Source organism: Miniopterus schreibersii, assembly GCF_964146895.1.
Source record: "Miniopterus schreibersii genome assembly, chromosome: 10".
Classification (NCBI taxonomy): domain Eukaryota; kingdom Metazoa; phylum Chordata; class Mammalia; order Chiroptera; family Miniopteridae; genus Miniopterus; species Miniopterus schreibersii.
Genome location: NC_138110.1, coordinates 45,040,083 through 45,056,824, shown reverse-complemented (window position 1 = coordinate 45,056,824; position 16,742 = coordinate 45,040,083). Strand labels below are relative to the sequence as shown.

General features: G+C 39.6%; 1 protein-coding gene across 3 annotated transcripts in view; it reads right to left on the bottom strand.

The window, feature by feature from the left end:
• The window catches only part of PTPRM (protein tyrosine phosphatase receptor type M), a 617,272-nt gene that overhangs the window by 469,170 nt on the left and 131,360 nt on the right, over positions 1-16,742 (bottom strand). The window lies entirely within an intron of this gene.

Here is a 16,742-nt window from a genome sequence, read left to right as displayed (position 1 = left end):
AGAAACTGATTTTAGTTTAATAATTTGAATAATTGAGACCTCAAAATTAAAAGAGATTATAAATGTGCTTATAGTCCATAATTTTTAAAGGCAAGAATAAATTAAACCTAAACATGTTGTAAACATCTGCTTAATTTTGGTGCTAGAAATAAGGCTACTTAAAAAAAAAAGAAGAAAACAAAATGCAGTATATACAAAGCAATTCAGCTGTTTCAGCTTCCTGGGGCACACAGATGATTCTGAGTCCCACTCCACATCTTTAAATGTCTCCTGTTACTTTAAATTACTATAGTAGCAGCTATTTTCTCCAATGTTTCATATTTCAAAAGTGAATGGTTCAATTGGCCATATCAATTATTATGAAAATTCTACTATCCATTATATAATTCTATTCATTACATTCATTAAAAATATTAATTACAATTACTTGTCAATGATAAAAATTAAGGGTTCTGATCAATCACACACACAAAAAGGAATATTATTACACTATGTCTGCAATGTATGCCCTGGCAGCAATAAGATAAATAAAACAGCAATTGTACAACCTCAGAGGTAAGACACATGTTAGGGGTCATCTGGTTCAACTTCCATCCAAATGCTTAAGTCAGTTTTACAATCTTCTAGACAGACAGACAGCTTGTGAACAGGTGAGGCACTGAGAATTTTAAAAAGCATCCCTACAATGTAGATAATTCCCCCTTATAAAGGCCCAAACTGTGCTTCCTGAAATGTCTACTCATTTATCTTAGCTCTACCCTCTGGAGAAATAGTAAAAAGTCTCAGCTCTTACACAGGAAAGCTGCTTATTTGAAAAGAGGTGTCATGTTCTAAGTCTTCACTTCTCTAGGCAAAACATGCTTTGCTCCCCCCCTCCCCCCCCCCAGTTCTTCTGACTAGAAGGTAGGAAGACTTTCACCATCCTGGTTTATCAGCACTTTTCCAAAAGAAGGACTCCCAGTACTAAGTTAACTGGCAGCTTTCCTGGACCTCATGTTCTTCCAACAGTCTGAGCAGAGTGCTGGTGCACTTTGAGCTTGTAGGGGCCTGAAATCCCATAGAAGCCTGAAATTCACATCACTGCCATTGAGCCAATTTCTCCTCTCCTGTACTAAGGTAAGTGACTTTCGGAATGCAAACACAGGACGGACATTTATCCTCACTAAACCCCATCTCTTTGTTTTCAGTGCATCACTCCAGCCTGTTGTGAGCTTCTGGAATCCTGGTTTTGTCATTTGGATATTAGTCATCCTACCTAGGCTTGAATTATCTGCTAATTTGATAAGCATGCTTTTATGTCTGCCTCCAAATCACTGATAAAAAAATGTTAAACAGGGCAGAGTGAGGGAGCTCAGGCCCTTTCAAAAAGTCTCTTCCAGCTTTCTAACTTTCTCATAGTTGCTAGCTCCAGGCTGACAGTGAAATCAGCGGCCTTGGATGCTGTTTTCTGTAACACATTTAACAGAACTGGTCAATTAAACAATCCACTGGGAACAGAAACATACTACAAAATGCAGCATCAACTTAATATTTCAGCTTGACAAGTAGTAATTTATACTTCCCTCTCACTCAGTTTTAACAAGTTCAAAGAAACAAAGTGGATTTGTTTAAAGCACATAATACTAACAACTTTCCAATCTGGGGTAAGAAATGTTAGAAGACTATGCAAACATGTAAGAAAAATATTTTCCCTTGGTTGCAAACCCTAAATTTGATGTAGAAAACAGCTTCTGTACTGTAGCAATAAGTCCAAACAGTGGGTAGCACTAATAATGTTCAGAAAGAAAAAAATAACCATGAATTTTGACAGAGAAGGGACCCCTCGATGGAAACATAGATAGCACATTGATGGAAGTCCTGCAGTGCAATCTTAAACAGTGAGAAACAGCTATGGGCATCCACAAAACAACTCAAGGCTGGTTAAAGACCTGGTTTATGAAGCGACTGTTGGCACTAAAGATATAACCGAATATATAGGGAAGAGAATGCACCGCTGACAGCAGCCCCAAAGACTAATGCAGCGCTGGCGCAAGGATATAATTTTCCTATTACATAAAGCTACTTTTATCACTTGAAAGGAAGCATAAAAATTATGATATGGTTCTTTCTGGACCCATGTATGATTATCGAACCACTGGAAAATGGGAGAGACTATGAATTTCCTATTGCTGGAAGATATATCCCCCTACACACCAATTTTCAGATCTATTGGCACTCATCCAACAGATGAGAGACCCTAAAATACCAAAGGTGGTTTATTGAGCTAAAATGAGCTGAGATTAAGGCAAACAACATCAGATTTGAAATAATCAATTTGAGAGTAAGCAAATTAAACTTTTGGTTTTTAAGGCAGCTCTGTGTAGTGGAAGAAGTGAACAGGTTCTGGGGTCAAACACCTGGCACCCCCTCCATTCCTCCACTCCTAGCTTTGTGATTGGAGACAGCTCTGAACTCTCATTTCCTTACTTGCAAAATAAAGATAACATGTACCTCATGCGGTATTTCTAATCATTCAATTGCACTGCAAATGTAAAGCTACTGCAACACAGTGTCAGGCATGTTCAGCCATATCAGTTATTATTAGTTTTTACATTTCTTCTTGCCACATAAACCTCATACAACAATTACTCTCGTGAGTTCGTTTCATTGCCAATAGCTGGAATATATAATTGGAAATTTCAAAGTGCATTTCATAAGAAGGTAAAGAGTTGTGAGGGCTCCTGCAGCACACTCCTGTGGGCTCCTCTATGGAGCATGTGGGAACGAAGGACAGAGGGCTGGCTAGGGTTTGCGAATGCTTTGGGGCCGTGAAGAACAGGAAAAGGAAGCAAAGTCTGCTGAAACTCAGTGAAATAAATGAGCACTTCCAAAAATAAGTCTCCTTGATTTCCAGAATCACACAGCTTGCCATCATGTACAGGCATGTGGTCAGCCGCAGACTCCGCCATGGTTCGTCCAGGATTGTCTTACTTGGACAGACGCCCAACAACTCATGGCTGGACTATATTCCTCTGACAAATCAAAGTAAATTATTTCTCTTCTGTGGAGGAAAGGTGATGCAAGATGTGTGGGGCGGTGGCCTGCATCATTCATGTTCTGTCGCACACACACATACTTACACGTATGGACGTGCCCACATGCTTCCATCATACCTTGTTGAGAAAGAAAGGCTTTTCCGTAACCAATGTGAGCACAACACACTACAATACTACACGTGCTGAATGAACAATGAATTGTTATGCAAAATAAAGTGTCAATGGGTGTCAAATACTCAGGTCATGGACAACACTGATGATTCCTGTGTAAAAATGATTCCATGACCTATTCCATGACATGCTATGCTACAAATGACATAAAAATTAAATTAACAAAATCAAAGAAAAGTAAAAGTTTAAAAAGCAAGGAAAGTAAGCAAAAAAGAAAGAAAGAAAGAGAGAGAGAGAGAGAGAGAAGGAAAGGAAGGAAGGAAGGAAGGAAGGAAGGAAGGAAGGGAGGGAGGGAGGGAGGGAGGGAGGGAGGGAGGGAGGGAGGGAGGGAGGGAGGGAGGAAGGAAGGAAGGAAGGAAGGAAGGAAGGAAGGAAGGAAGGAAGGAAGGAAGGAAGGAAGGGAGAATAAGATTATACCAGGAATATAAGGAGGATTCTACCATCACCACCAAGTAATAAAAATTGTCACCAGGGTCATTTACTGGAAGTTAGCCACAAATTTCACTTTGAGCTTGGGATAGTCAGTGCAATGAAGAAAATAGAATTGATTTACATAATTCACAGCATCCATGAGATAATAATATTAATACTAAAACTACTAATAGGGGCTATTATTTACTGAGGACTTGTTTAATCCTGATGTCAACCCTATAAGGTTGATACTATGATCTTTGTTTTGCAAATTTAAAAACTGAGGCACAGAGGTTACAGCTTACACAGGGTCTCAAAATTGGAAGGTAATAAAGCAGAGATTTGAACCCAGGTATCTTGTGTTGACAGCCCAGATTCTTAACAAGATGTGACAGTATTTTCCAAGTTGCAAATCCAAAAGAAACACAACTACTCCCAATCCAGAGAGAATTATCATCCCAGGACCGTGGTAAGAAGCAATCAACATAAGCTAATGAACAGAGCTCTCAACAGCATCCACCAGAGCAGAGCAATGGGTTTTAGGGTCTATTAAGTAACATGGTATGATAGCATGTCATCAAACTTTGATTCAATAAACTTGATTTTGTGGGAGCTCGGTACATTCTAGGATTAAAGCTGTAATATCCTTGAAAATGGCCTTTATGAATATTGTTTCTCTCAACAAAGTCTTAGTGGGCTGCTAAAGTTTGTGTATTTACTCCCCAACTAAAAATTGCAACTAGTCTGTGCTATTACTGAAGTGTAGAACCATGTACTTTAGACAGCAGTAGGCCGGGTATTTTTTCATGAAAACTGAAGAATTACAAAAGAAAGGTATCTGAAAGCCTATAGGTGGGGTAAGAATTCTGCTCAAAAGTCATTTTGATTATAACTGTATCTTTGCCATCTTGTTATTTCCTAGAGTTGGTACATGACAGGAACCAATAAATTCTTTTTAGAAAAATAGGTAATAAACTCCCCAATATTCTATGCAGAATTCAGCTGCAATAATTTTGTCCAAATTTTTTTACAATTATAATGTAATATCCATCTAAACAATGCAAATAATTTTAATGGAGCCCCACAAAACACCCAGCCCTGCCCTGGTGTACTCCAAGATGAATCAGCTACAAAGGTGACTACATCACTGAATACGTTCATTTTTTATTATGGCTGAAAACTATAAGCCGGTTAAATGTTAATGAAGTCTCCACAAATTATGGCCTTCGCGTTAGAAAAGCTGAAGTCTTCTTTTTCTGGCAATAATTACATAGCAAGGCTAGTTGTCTATAAAGGTCATTCTTGATTTATGAAAATAAAATATTGTCATTTGCATATTGGGGAGAATTTATCTTTCTTCTTGCTTTAGAGTAGCAGAGAATTATTCAGATCTAAGAAGAGGATGACATCACTAACAGAGAAGCTGTGAAGACGAAGATGGTCCACTTTTCCCGCAAAGGACCCTGGAGGATCTTTCGCAGGACCATTCTATACCCTCCTGAAGCGCCAGGCTTGGTGCGAAGGCAAAGAGAAGCAGACAAGGGTCGGAGCCCACCATTTAGGGCAGTACTTAAAATTATTTTGATTGTCACCCACTGTCTTTACCCAGGACATGCAGACGTACATTTTACAAGCCAAATTTCTCTCTACTGCCATAGCATACACTGGTATTTTTTTCATTTCTGTACCGTTCAATTTTGTAAAAGGCGAGTCTAGATCCACTAGACTGACTTAACAATTCTTCCAACAGTGTTGCCTGTGGTCTTAAAGATTTGGAGTTAGAACCATTACCTGGGGCTATTTATTCATCCTGAGGTTATCAATCAAAACTACTATGTGAGAGCCCTACTAACACAGTCGGGGTGCAACCTGTGACCCACAAAGTTCTCTGGCATTAATAGCTACCATTTTGTGAACATCTGTCACGTGCTAGCCAGAGTCTGCTCAAGGCAATAAATACTAATTATTTCACTTACTCCTCACAACCAGTATAAGTCTATTGTCTCAATATGTCTGATTCAAAGAATGTGTTACATAGCAAAAACCATGCAAATGTCTACATGTATTATTTAACCTTAAAAACTCTAAAGGCAACTATTAATATTATTTGTGCCAGTTATCAACATATTCCTTCAGCTCTAAATTCACATTTCATTGCTTGCTCTGCAAAAAATGTATCCAGGCCAACTAAGTTTCCTGCCCCAGTTGTTAAGATGTTAAGCTTTGACAGTAGTGGGTTCTGGAGAGGCACTGCAGGGGGAAGGAGTGGGCTCCCTTGAAGGCTTCTCGGCACTCGAGGCTTCTCCAGCACAAGGCTGGCGGTGCAGGGGCCCTCCCAGTGCTCAGCTGCCCTGGTGCATGGTGGCCAGCAGAGAGAAGCTTGCCCAGCCCCCCTCAGTGGCTTTGTAGCACCTCCAAAGGGGCACCTCAGATAAACAGCTGTCCAAGCCACCCTAAAGGACACATTTCTTCTACATTGTATCAGTGTGTCCCCACAGTGACTTTTGTGTCATCCACTGAGCCACAGTCATGTCCTGGATCTCAGCTCTAGAAGGATCTCCTCCTTGGAGCTCTATTTCTGTCCTGGACCAGTGGCTACTCCTCACATCTGCTATTCCTTTATTCTTTAGAGCTCAATTCACTCCACACTAGCTAATCTCTTGTGATCAAATATCTTGCCCAAAGTCACACAGAATTCTGTGTAGGGCCAGCAGTTAAACTGAGGTCTGAGTCCAAAGTTCATACTCTTTTCAGTCTACACATTATCACCCTTCACCCACCTTTATAAAGTAAGCAAAGCACGTGTACTATTTATATACTGATTGTTACATGAATTGAATTGCAAATAAGCTCCTGATTCTGAGAAGCGAGTGGAAGACAATCACATGTTAATTTCATAAACTTATTTATAACATACATACACATTTTGGGTTCTGCCTTTAAAAGGTTAAACTGACTTATATACTCTAGCAATGGTTCTTCTTGTTATAATTACAGTCCATTTAAAGCTATTTTGTAAAAAGACTAATACTCCTGGAGGAGATTTCTGGAACATTTTTCTCATTTGTTCTAAATACAGAATGACCCCATTTAAGGCAGCCTTTATCAAATGCATGAAGTATTAAATGGGTCTCTCTGCCGAGAGGGCAGATCAAAAACTAGTGCTAAAGTACCCCCCAAAAGAATTGATGTTATATGTTCTATTTTCCTAAATTACATGTAATCTCAAGTGGTCCTCCCCATTTATTTCAATTTTAAAACAGTGAGATAAAAGGCAACAAACTACACATTTCAAAGGATAAACAGAAAGGAAGTGTAATACACATATAATTGTTTTAAGAGTTGTAAAAACAAACCTGCACCAACATAGCAAAGCCACTGCTTTCTTCTTGTAAATCAGTCCAGTGACATCTACATTTAATTGCCTGCCAAACAGTGAAAGTATATAATGCCTCTTAAACTTCTGAGTGCCCCAGTGACGGTGAGTGAAGCAGACACTAAGCATTATAGAAATGCTCTTCTACATCATTTAATCTAGCAAGCAGTTTTTACACATTGCACAGGCATTTAAATGGCTAATGTAATGCACTATTGTAAAAGTGCTATTTGCCGATGGATATATTTTATATAATTCAAAGGAAATGAATTGTCTTGTTCCTAAAGTTTCTGTGGCATTTACACTCATTGCATACTTCATTTTATATCAATCTATTGATTCCTAATTTTAAAAAAGACCTGATTGTAACAACCGTATATTTTTCTTATTGACTTAAAATCTGCTCTTTAATGGATAACAGTGTTATTTCTATTCCCAAATATTGTACAAATCAGCCAAGCCATGAGGGACCTGTCTCAGTTTTCCAGATGCAAATAAGTACCTCACAGAGTGGCTACAGGACTGACTTAAGCCACCCATATGTATTCCCTGTAAGTCTGAATCTGCCTGAACACACTAGTGCTCTTACCCTCCATACTAATATTGAAAACTGCAGTGTGAAAACCAGCCGCTTGCCTCTCTCACAGTAACGGGAGTAAAAAAGAGAAAACAAAATGAACGAACATCTGCAAGAACTGTCTAGGGGAGAAGAGAGCAAATCTAGATCATGTTTATCACCTGAGCTCAGAGAGGCCCATGTCCTGAGTCCACACTGGACCGGCGGTTCTCAAAGTGCATCCCTGAAGCAGCAGCATCACCTGGGAGCTTGTTAGAAATGCAAATTCTCAGGCCCCACTCCCCAAACCACTAAAATCAGAAACTCTGAGTTTTAACAAGCCAGACCTCTGGGTGATTCTGAAGTGCATACTGATGTTTGATAGCTACTACTCTAGACTGACCCACTTAACCAGAATCTTCTGGGAGCAGCCCCAGGAATCTGTGGTTGTAAAAAAGTTCCCAGAATAATCTAATCATTGACCTATTTTAGAACAGTGCTCTAGATCAGTAGTTTCAAATGTTTTAAAGAAGGAAGCAGGTTTTTAAATTTTTTTAATTATTTATAAATTATAAAATGTAGTACTCTACATATGCAGATTATTACTGTACACACACACATATAATTGACCTTTAAAAGTACAAACTAGAAAATAAATAAGAATTGATGTTCAAATTATAATCCTCAAAGGGTGTGGATAAGAGAATAGCACTGCTTGATCAGTGTTCCAGACTGTAATTTCATGCAAAGAAACCCCCAATCTGTAATTTCTCTCCAAGTGGGACTACTCAACAAGAGATACCCTAGGTAGAAAATGATCCTGGTTGTTGGTCAGAGATACCCAAAAATTAATTTAAAAAATAGAATTTCATTTTATGCCCAGTAGCACACCTGCCAGCTGAGTATGATTTACAAAAGTCTATCTCCTGATGATTTTATTAGCATAAAATCATCATCTGGGACAACTGATAAACTCCTGAACTAACCAAAATGCAGTAGAGCCAAGCCATGCTATTCAGCTTATGACAGCCAGACAACTGTTTATTTTCACTGAATGCTGATTAACCAAAACTCAACTAAATATATTTCCCTCAATGAACATTTTTTCTACATATAACATTCATCGTGTAGAATCAAATTATAAAGAAAATTAAATGCAATTTCCTATATCCTCTTGGTAAAACATTCATTCCAATTTCCTATCATTATGAATACTTATTCTAAAACAAAAATTGGTAAGATTCGCCTTAACTGGAATCTGAGACCTGGGTACATTAAGTCATAGCTCTGCCAGCTAACTATTCTATCTTTGGACAAGTGACAGATTGTGTGTCTGGCTCACTGTATAAAAAGGGGACATGCAGTGCTTATGCCACAGGTGTAACTAACATATATTACTTCAACAATGAAAACGGAGGGGTATGATTGGGAAATCTTTCATTTAGCCCAGGAGCCTAACAATCATATGCCCCAATGAGCTGGAACTGAGAAATGAGAGAAATTAACTGGTGCCCCGCCCCCACCTGGAGTCACTGTTCCTTCTTCATGCCTCTCTTAGTGAGCACGTCTCACTGGGTTCAGCATGCTTCTCATGTTTAGAGATCTGAAGTCTTTTTGAGAAATAATAAGCTGGTCTTCAACCCAGAGTTCCCTACAGGACTTTCAGGGGCAATTTTGAACAAAAGCAAATACCTGAGGATTAATTCCCTATAGAAGATATGACCCTTTTGTCATACTTACTACCTATTTCCCAGGGAGATGGTAAAGGCTGAACATGGTGATGAGCGTGAAAGTGTACTCACTCTTTCAAGAGCCTAAATTTCAAACAAAGCCACAACTGTGGTTGGTGTGTGCTATCTGAAATAGGAAATTAAAGTGATTGGCATTTCTTTATCAATGTTGCCTATATTGGTTGATGGCATTACAAACCAGAGACTCAAGCCAAAAACCTGAGCTGACACCGCCTCTCCATTCAACAACATTCTAAATGGTTCCTCCTATCAGTTTCCTATTCCTGCCACACCAGTTTGAATTTCACCTCATGACCCAATGACCTCAACCCATCCCCTCACACCTACATTCTGCCTCTCCAGTATATCCCACATACTAACAGAAAGTTGACATTCTATAAAACACACAGCTGAAAATAGTCTCTCCCTACTTAAAACTACTCATCAGCTCAGCACTGCCCATCAGATAATGTTGAAATATTATCATGTGACATATGAAGTTCTCCTGATTTGATCCCTTCCTACCTGTCTTAATTTCTTACCACCACTTCCCTCTCAAAGTATACTCTAGTAATTCCAGAACATCTGTAGATTCGTGCCAATGACCATGCTGCCCACATGCCACATGTCTGCCTGTGCTGTCCCTGTGCCCGCACCCCAGAGTCTGGCTGGCAGACTCCTGTTGACTGTTCAAATCCCAATTCACATGCCACTCTCCTGGGCACCTGTTGCTGGTTCCTTTTCACAGAGAGAGTCAATCACTCATTCCTTTGTACCATCACTGGAAAATACACAGGGCTTCTCGATGCCCTTATCACCCCACACAGCACTACGAGTGTGGGCATGTTTGTCTTCTCAACTGCACCTTGAGCTCCTGGGGCCTGGACAGTGTTCCCTTCACTTGTGTACCCCAGTCCTGGAAAGGTGCTGCTACTCATTAAATAACTATTGTAAAGTGTTTCGTAACAAAGGTAAGATCAAAAACTATTCACTATTCTATCTTTGTTAGAAAAGAACACTGAAGAAAAAATACTAGTGGACTCTATTCACAAAACACTCTGGCTACACCAAGGGAAGAAGTCCTGATTCTAGAGTTCTTGCCCTTTTGATCTGACTCAACCATATCCTTTCCCCCTTCTCTCTCACTTAGTGCCAGGCATTATGTGAGCACTGAAGAAGAAGGGGGAGGGGGTTAGAGGACACACAGAGGATTAAAAAGAAGCCCTTGTCCTATGGAAGAAAACTTGAGGGACAGGAAGAATTTAAAAAGAAGAAATATAAAAAATGATATAGGAGCCAAGAGAAAAAAATAACCAGAAAAAACCCCTCATCCTGAAGATCTGTTCCTAAAATAAAAACACCTCATCTTGAAGATCTGTCCCTAAATGGTCCAGATTTTTAAAAAGATACAAAACAAACAAGCAAACAAAACCAGAGTGTCAGCAACTAGAGGCAAGAATCTAAGATATCCATGGCCTGTTATTCTAAGAATCTGCATAATAAGGCTGTACTTGGCGTACCTCAGCATAAGTCAACAGGGCACATTCAGATTTTCTGTGTATCATTTTGGAACTCTAATGTCGCAGTTGGTTGTGTTTGATTTTATGTTCCAAATGTAAAAGTAATGTTAATGATTACATAGTATGTATCCCTCAAATTTATGAAACATTAAAATAGTGAATACTTATTCAATGTCAACCTTCAATTCTCAGGCCATAAAGAAAGTACACTTTGAGAAAAAATAATTCATTATATAATTTTTTGAATTAGGAAGCTGGGTTTCATGCAAAATTCTCCAAGCTAAGAGAAATGCTTACATAGTATAAAAATTATTGTAAACCAGCTTTTCTTCCAGTCATTTGACACAACCTTCTACTTGTTAAAAGATAGAGAACTGAGAACATTAACCCTTCTCAAGGTGAATACAGCTAGAGTGTCTTTCCTTTTCTATTTGCTCAGTTTTTTAGCAGGTACTATTTTGTCACTGACTAAAAAGAACAGGTGATCTGAGGGAATAACTCTGGGTCAAAAAGCAGGTCTGGGTCCCAGTCCTGTCCCTCCCCATGTGTGGCATTGGGCAAGGTGACCAGCTGACATTGTGAAGATACAACGGAAAGAATGTAGATTTGTCCCCAAAAAGACCTAACTCTATCAACTTAAAAGCTTTCCTCATCTACTTATCTATAGAACCATATACCTTCTAGAATATTATAAGGATTAAATGATGGGATATATGTGTATGTTTATATATATACATATATATTATACTATTCATCTAACTGCCTATCTACATACCTACCTGCCTATCCACATATCTACTATCTATCCATATATAGGTAAACATTGGCACTCTTTTCCTTCTGGTTTTCAGTGTCCTGATTTATATAAAATAGTATGAATGAACTAATCATTGGTTTTTCAAACTCAGATCCTCAGAGTGATCCTCAGTACCCTCAGATACCCTCAGATTGTGAAGGTGAGCCCACTGCAGGCCTTCCTACAACCCTACTTCAACTCTCATTTACTTTAAATGTTGGAGTTCTTTGGGCAACAAAAGACTTGTACCACAAAAGTTAATATTTAACAATATTTGACAACTTCAGGTCTAGATGATCTCTAAGGTAATATTTCTATTCTAATTTTATACATTTTATTATTTCTCCCTTCTCTAAATACAATACTTCTTTATAAGGAAGATGATTAAGGTTAAAATTCATTGCATGTATCGTACGGTTGAGGGGAGACTTACTATAAAATATAACTTAAATAAAATGATGTTAAATAAAACAAGCAAAAAGGATGGTTGAGCTCAATGTTAAAGAAAGAAGACAAGGTTTAGGAAGAGGCAGTGAGGTGGTAGAAGAAACCTGTTGATAGGAACATTGGTGCAAGGGCTGGCCAGGCTCCTGGCCTAGGAGGAGCATACTCTAGCCTATCCATTCCTAATACTATCCCTATGAGGAATAATTATGATGAGCTCTATTTGCTTACGTCAAACAGACCTAAAATCACTAATCGCTTACTCATCAGTTAGCCATATAGCACCTACTGTTCTCAATCCTATGTAAGCTGGGGCTGATATGGTGCAATCAGTCCTATCTAAGTCAATCCAATGTGACTGCCTCAAATTTCCCAAAAGAATCATTTGAGAGCATCTAATATAATTTCAGAAGGACTCTTCTCAAACCTCCTCTCCCTCCGCGCCCCCGCATCTGCTTACTAGTGTCTATAATTTCTGGAATCAGTTTACATTTTTCAGTCTATAACAAAGACGAGCAAAACCTAAAACTCAAAAAAACACTATATTAAAATGGATTCATACAATCTGACCTCTAGCCACTTCCACTCCAAACAAATATTTATTTAGACCTATCATGTGCAGACTCATGCAAGGAATCCACAAGTACAAATAACTAGATATGAGATAGTTCTTATTTTGGTAAAGATAACATAAGGACAGTAGACATAGGAAAGTTGATGGGGAACAGTTTTAAAACAAGAAAATATCAAATTCAATGATTTCATAATATACCTGGCATGAGTCCTATTTGCTTCAGAAACTATTCATTGAGATATTTTAAATATAAAGCCAGGAGAGTGGACAGCTTTGCTTCTCATAAACCCTTTTTCCCCACCATATGGCTGATTTGTTATAAGAAGCTGTGGTTACCGGGGTTAGTTAATCAAAGTGTCACCATAAACTTGGTTTTAATAATCTGAGTGTGTAAATTTACATTGAATTACACATGGTCTGGATCTCTCTTTCTCATAGAATGATCTTTCAGTGAGCTTATTGTTGGCCCTTGGCCATACTGGATACTTACTTTTAACAATATCTAACCTAGCACTGGGTACTAGAGAACAAGAATAAACCCTTGTGGATCAATATAATATTGACCGGGCTTAAGAAATAGGAACCCTTCATGGAGCCAGAAATTTGCGTAGATTAAACTTCATAGGCCAGCTTAATTCTGTAATGTTTAAGTGAAAAATGCAGGGTGGCACTCTGAGAGCCGAACCCCACCGCTGCACAAGCCAGAGTTCCCAGAGGGCTGCTCGGCCTGAGCCACGCTGGGAAACATCGCTGAGCAGAGCCCTCCTCTCGAGTGACTACATCCCATCTGTGGTACTGATTCTGCCAGTATAAACAATATGCCCACTTTTCCCTGGGTTTAGGAAAAAGAGGGAGCAGTCACCACTTTTCAGCAGTACACTTGACTGATGTGAAAGCTGGGAGTAAAAACCAAGTTGCATCAGTATCATTTTTCTTCCATAAATTTCAGAAAATGTCTATGATAGAAATGCAGATATGACCTTAACCACAGGAGAGCAAAATGTGGCACCATTACTAATAATTTACTTCATAAAGACCTTCATTATACTGAACTTTTATATATCACTAACCTCAAAATTAAAAAATGAAACCCAGGGGAAACCAGAAGATTTAATTAGGTCAGGAAAAAAACTTGTTTTAAAAAAACACACAACACCCTGGAATAGACAAATTGTTAAATCTCTACATCCACCAAACATTGCACTATCTCCTTTAAACATTGAGATATTAACACAAACAAAATTCTGATTTATAAACTGAGTGGCAAGACTTTACTTTTCTAATCTGTTTACAGTCGGCCTCCTAAAAACACCAACTTTCCCTCCACCACAAAATGGTTCTTTAAAGGCTTCTGTTCTCTAGCCTTCCTGCCAATAGCACTGTTCTCAGTCTGTTTTACATACTTTCCTTCTAGCTCAGTGATTCTTAAACTTTTGAGAATTTAGGGATCTTTTTGAGCCCCTGAACAGACCTATCCAGGATCTGTCTCCCCAGGGCAAAGAGTAATGTACACATTTTATAATTTCTTGGCTTTACAAAACTCTTAGGGATAATTCAGCAACTATTCAAAGGGCAGTTCACTGACCACCTGCACCAGAATCACCCAGATAATTTCTTAAAACAGATCCTGTGCCCTACTGTACACATATGGAATCAGAACTGTTGGAAGTGGGGTTGTGCTTCTGAATTTTAGATTGCTCCCTGGTGTTTCTGCCACTGGGTGAAGGGCATGTAAGATCCTTCGCTATGGGCATTTTCCTACCCTCTCATGGCATCAACTGGTTCAGAAATAGACGCTCCTCTGGCACCCACTCCCCTCTCTCGAGGAGCCCGAGCACTTCAAGGTCACTTCTACATGATCAGGGGGCATCTCCACCTGCATCCTCACCTGCTCTGCACACAGGCCTCTGAACATCACAATCACTCCGGCCTCACACGCACAGCAGGCCCTTGGATTCCTCCCTACATTAACTTGAGGCACTTCCTACCCACCTTCCCAGCAAACTCTTGCTAATCCATCCTTTCAGAGCCATTTTCATAGAATGCACTAGCTCTCCTCTTTACTCCTGGGTTATCAGTTCCTCCCTGAATGCCCATCATTCTCACACGAATGAGATTATCCCTCTGCTCCCTCTGGACAGTGTGCATTTGTGCACTGGTCTTCCCAACTACATGGTGAGAACCTAGATTTTATTGCAGAAGCAACACCTGGTGCCTGGCTGCCCAGGTTCATCACTCCTTAACTGTTTGTAATAAGACTGAAGGATGTCCAATTTGGGAACAGAGATCACTCAAAGTAGTATGCAATTAAAAAAACAACAACTGGGGTATTTGCCCGATTCATCAAAGGCATGCCAGTCAGCATCCAGTAATTCCGGGTCCATACAAGGGCAGTGTTGTCTCAGATGCCAAAACACTGGGTTTTAATTTAGTAAACAACACATGTGACCAGCTATAATTCAGCTTTGTGAAGACAAGGTGGTGTAGTGCCAGAGGTTACTAAGAGGCTACTGCAGATTAAGAAGAACAAGGGAGAATTCCTGGGGGAGGTGGCATTCAAGGTGTGGCTGGGGAGACGGGTCAAGTCCTGAGGGGCAGATTCCAGAGAGCATAAACACAGAGGGGAGAATGCATGTTGTGAGAAGGCTACTAGGTGTGCGCGGAACCAAAGTTCATTGAGGTTAGTAATAATACAAAGAAGGGCTGAAGATCAGGATGCAAAGGTGGACCAGAGCCAGGCTGGGGTCCACCCTGGGCAAGAACAGGATTGCCACACTGCCACACTCACGATTCCATACAGCCATCCACAAGAGTCTGTGACAAAGGAGGGCAAAAATGTTATCCCACCTTACAGACAAGGGAAGAAAGAGGTCATAAAATTGGTCTGACTTGCTTACAGTCCAGAGGTAGATGACAGCAGAGGTAGAACTTGGCCCTTGGTTTCCTAACCCCCTAGGAGGCACCTTTTCCTTACAGTATAATTGTTATACAAAATTACAGTAAGATGACCATTCTGTGGATGCTCCTTGCATTCCTACTACTTAAGGGAATTGCATCTTTACTAAAATGAACAGGTTAGAGGTCATCCTTGAATTACCAATAATTCTGCCCAACAAATCAATCCTTTACAAATGGAAGCATGTTAAGCAAGAGCACTGAGAGAGGTAAAACTGCAGCAGGGAAATACAAGGATGCACTGAATTAACTGCTTGCTTGCTTTTCTATGTGCAGCAGAAAGCTGACCTTACACTGAAAATAGCCACAATGAATCATCAAGAAAACACAGACACTGTGGCAGGGTTCTTAGAGATCAAATCTCCTTTCAAAATTGAAAGGACATGCTAATGAACTCTAGCTCAGAACTGCTGTACTAGAAAGGAAATTAATATCTAAGCTGGAACAGCATCTACTGTTCCACCCAGTAAGATGAAAACAATGGTGCTTGGCCAAAGAGTACAAGGAAATACAGGGGTCTGATAGGAACAGAGGAAATGAAGACAGATCTTACAAAGAATCCAAAATGAACAAAGCCGTGCAAGTGAAACTCGAGAGGGAGAACAAGGTTTGCATCGAAAAGGATATGACCATAGCAGCCTCTCAGTTTAAAACCTGGTATTCTTTAAACTCTTTCCTCAGCCTCCCACACAGAGGGTGACATATAATTGGAAAGAAACCAGTGCAAAATAAAAAATGTGTAGAAGAGCACACATATAATTAATTGTATCCTATCTTTTTTTTGAAAGCAGGATTTCTATATAAAAGGCTTGGTCAACACACTGGGCCAACAATATTTAAGAAAAGAAACAAGGACATGGAGGCAGACTATTTCCATTTCATTTCATTTCATTTCGAGTTGGTTAAAAAACCCAGTGACACACACTGCACAGAATACAATTCTTGCACTGTCTTCAAATCCTATTTTTGCTTTGGACCGAAATTCAATCAGCTATTAAGCGTTTCAATGGCTCCTCCACGTGGGCCACACATGCCCCTCTCAGCCGCAGCAGGAAGACATCCTTAGACATACTCTAAAAGGATGCGCTAACACCTTCCTACCCCTCCTCTCACTTCGGGCCCTCCTTCGCGCTAGAAAAAAGCCATGCCAACTGCACCGATCCCACGATCCAGC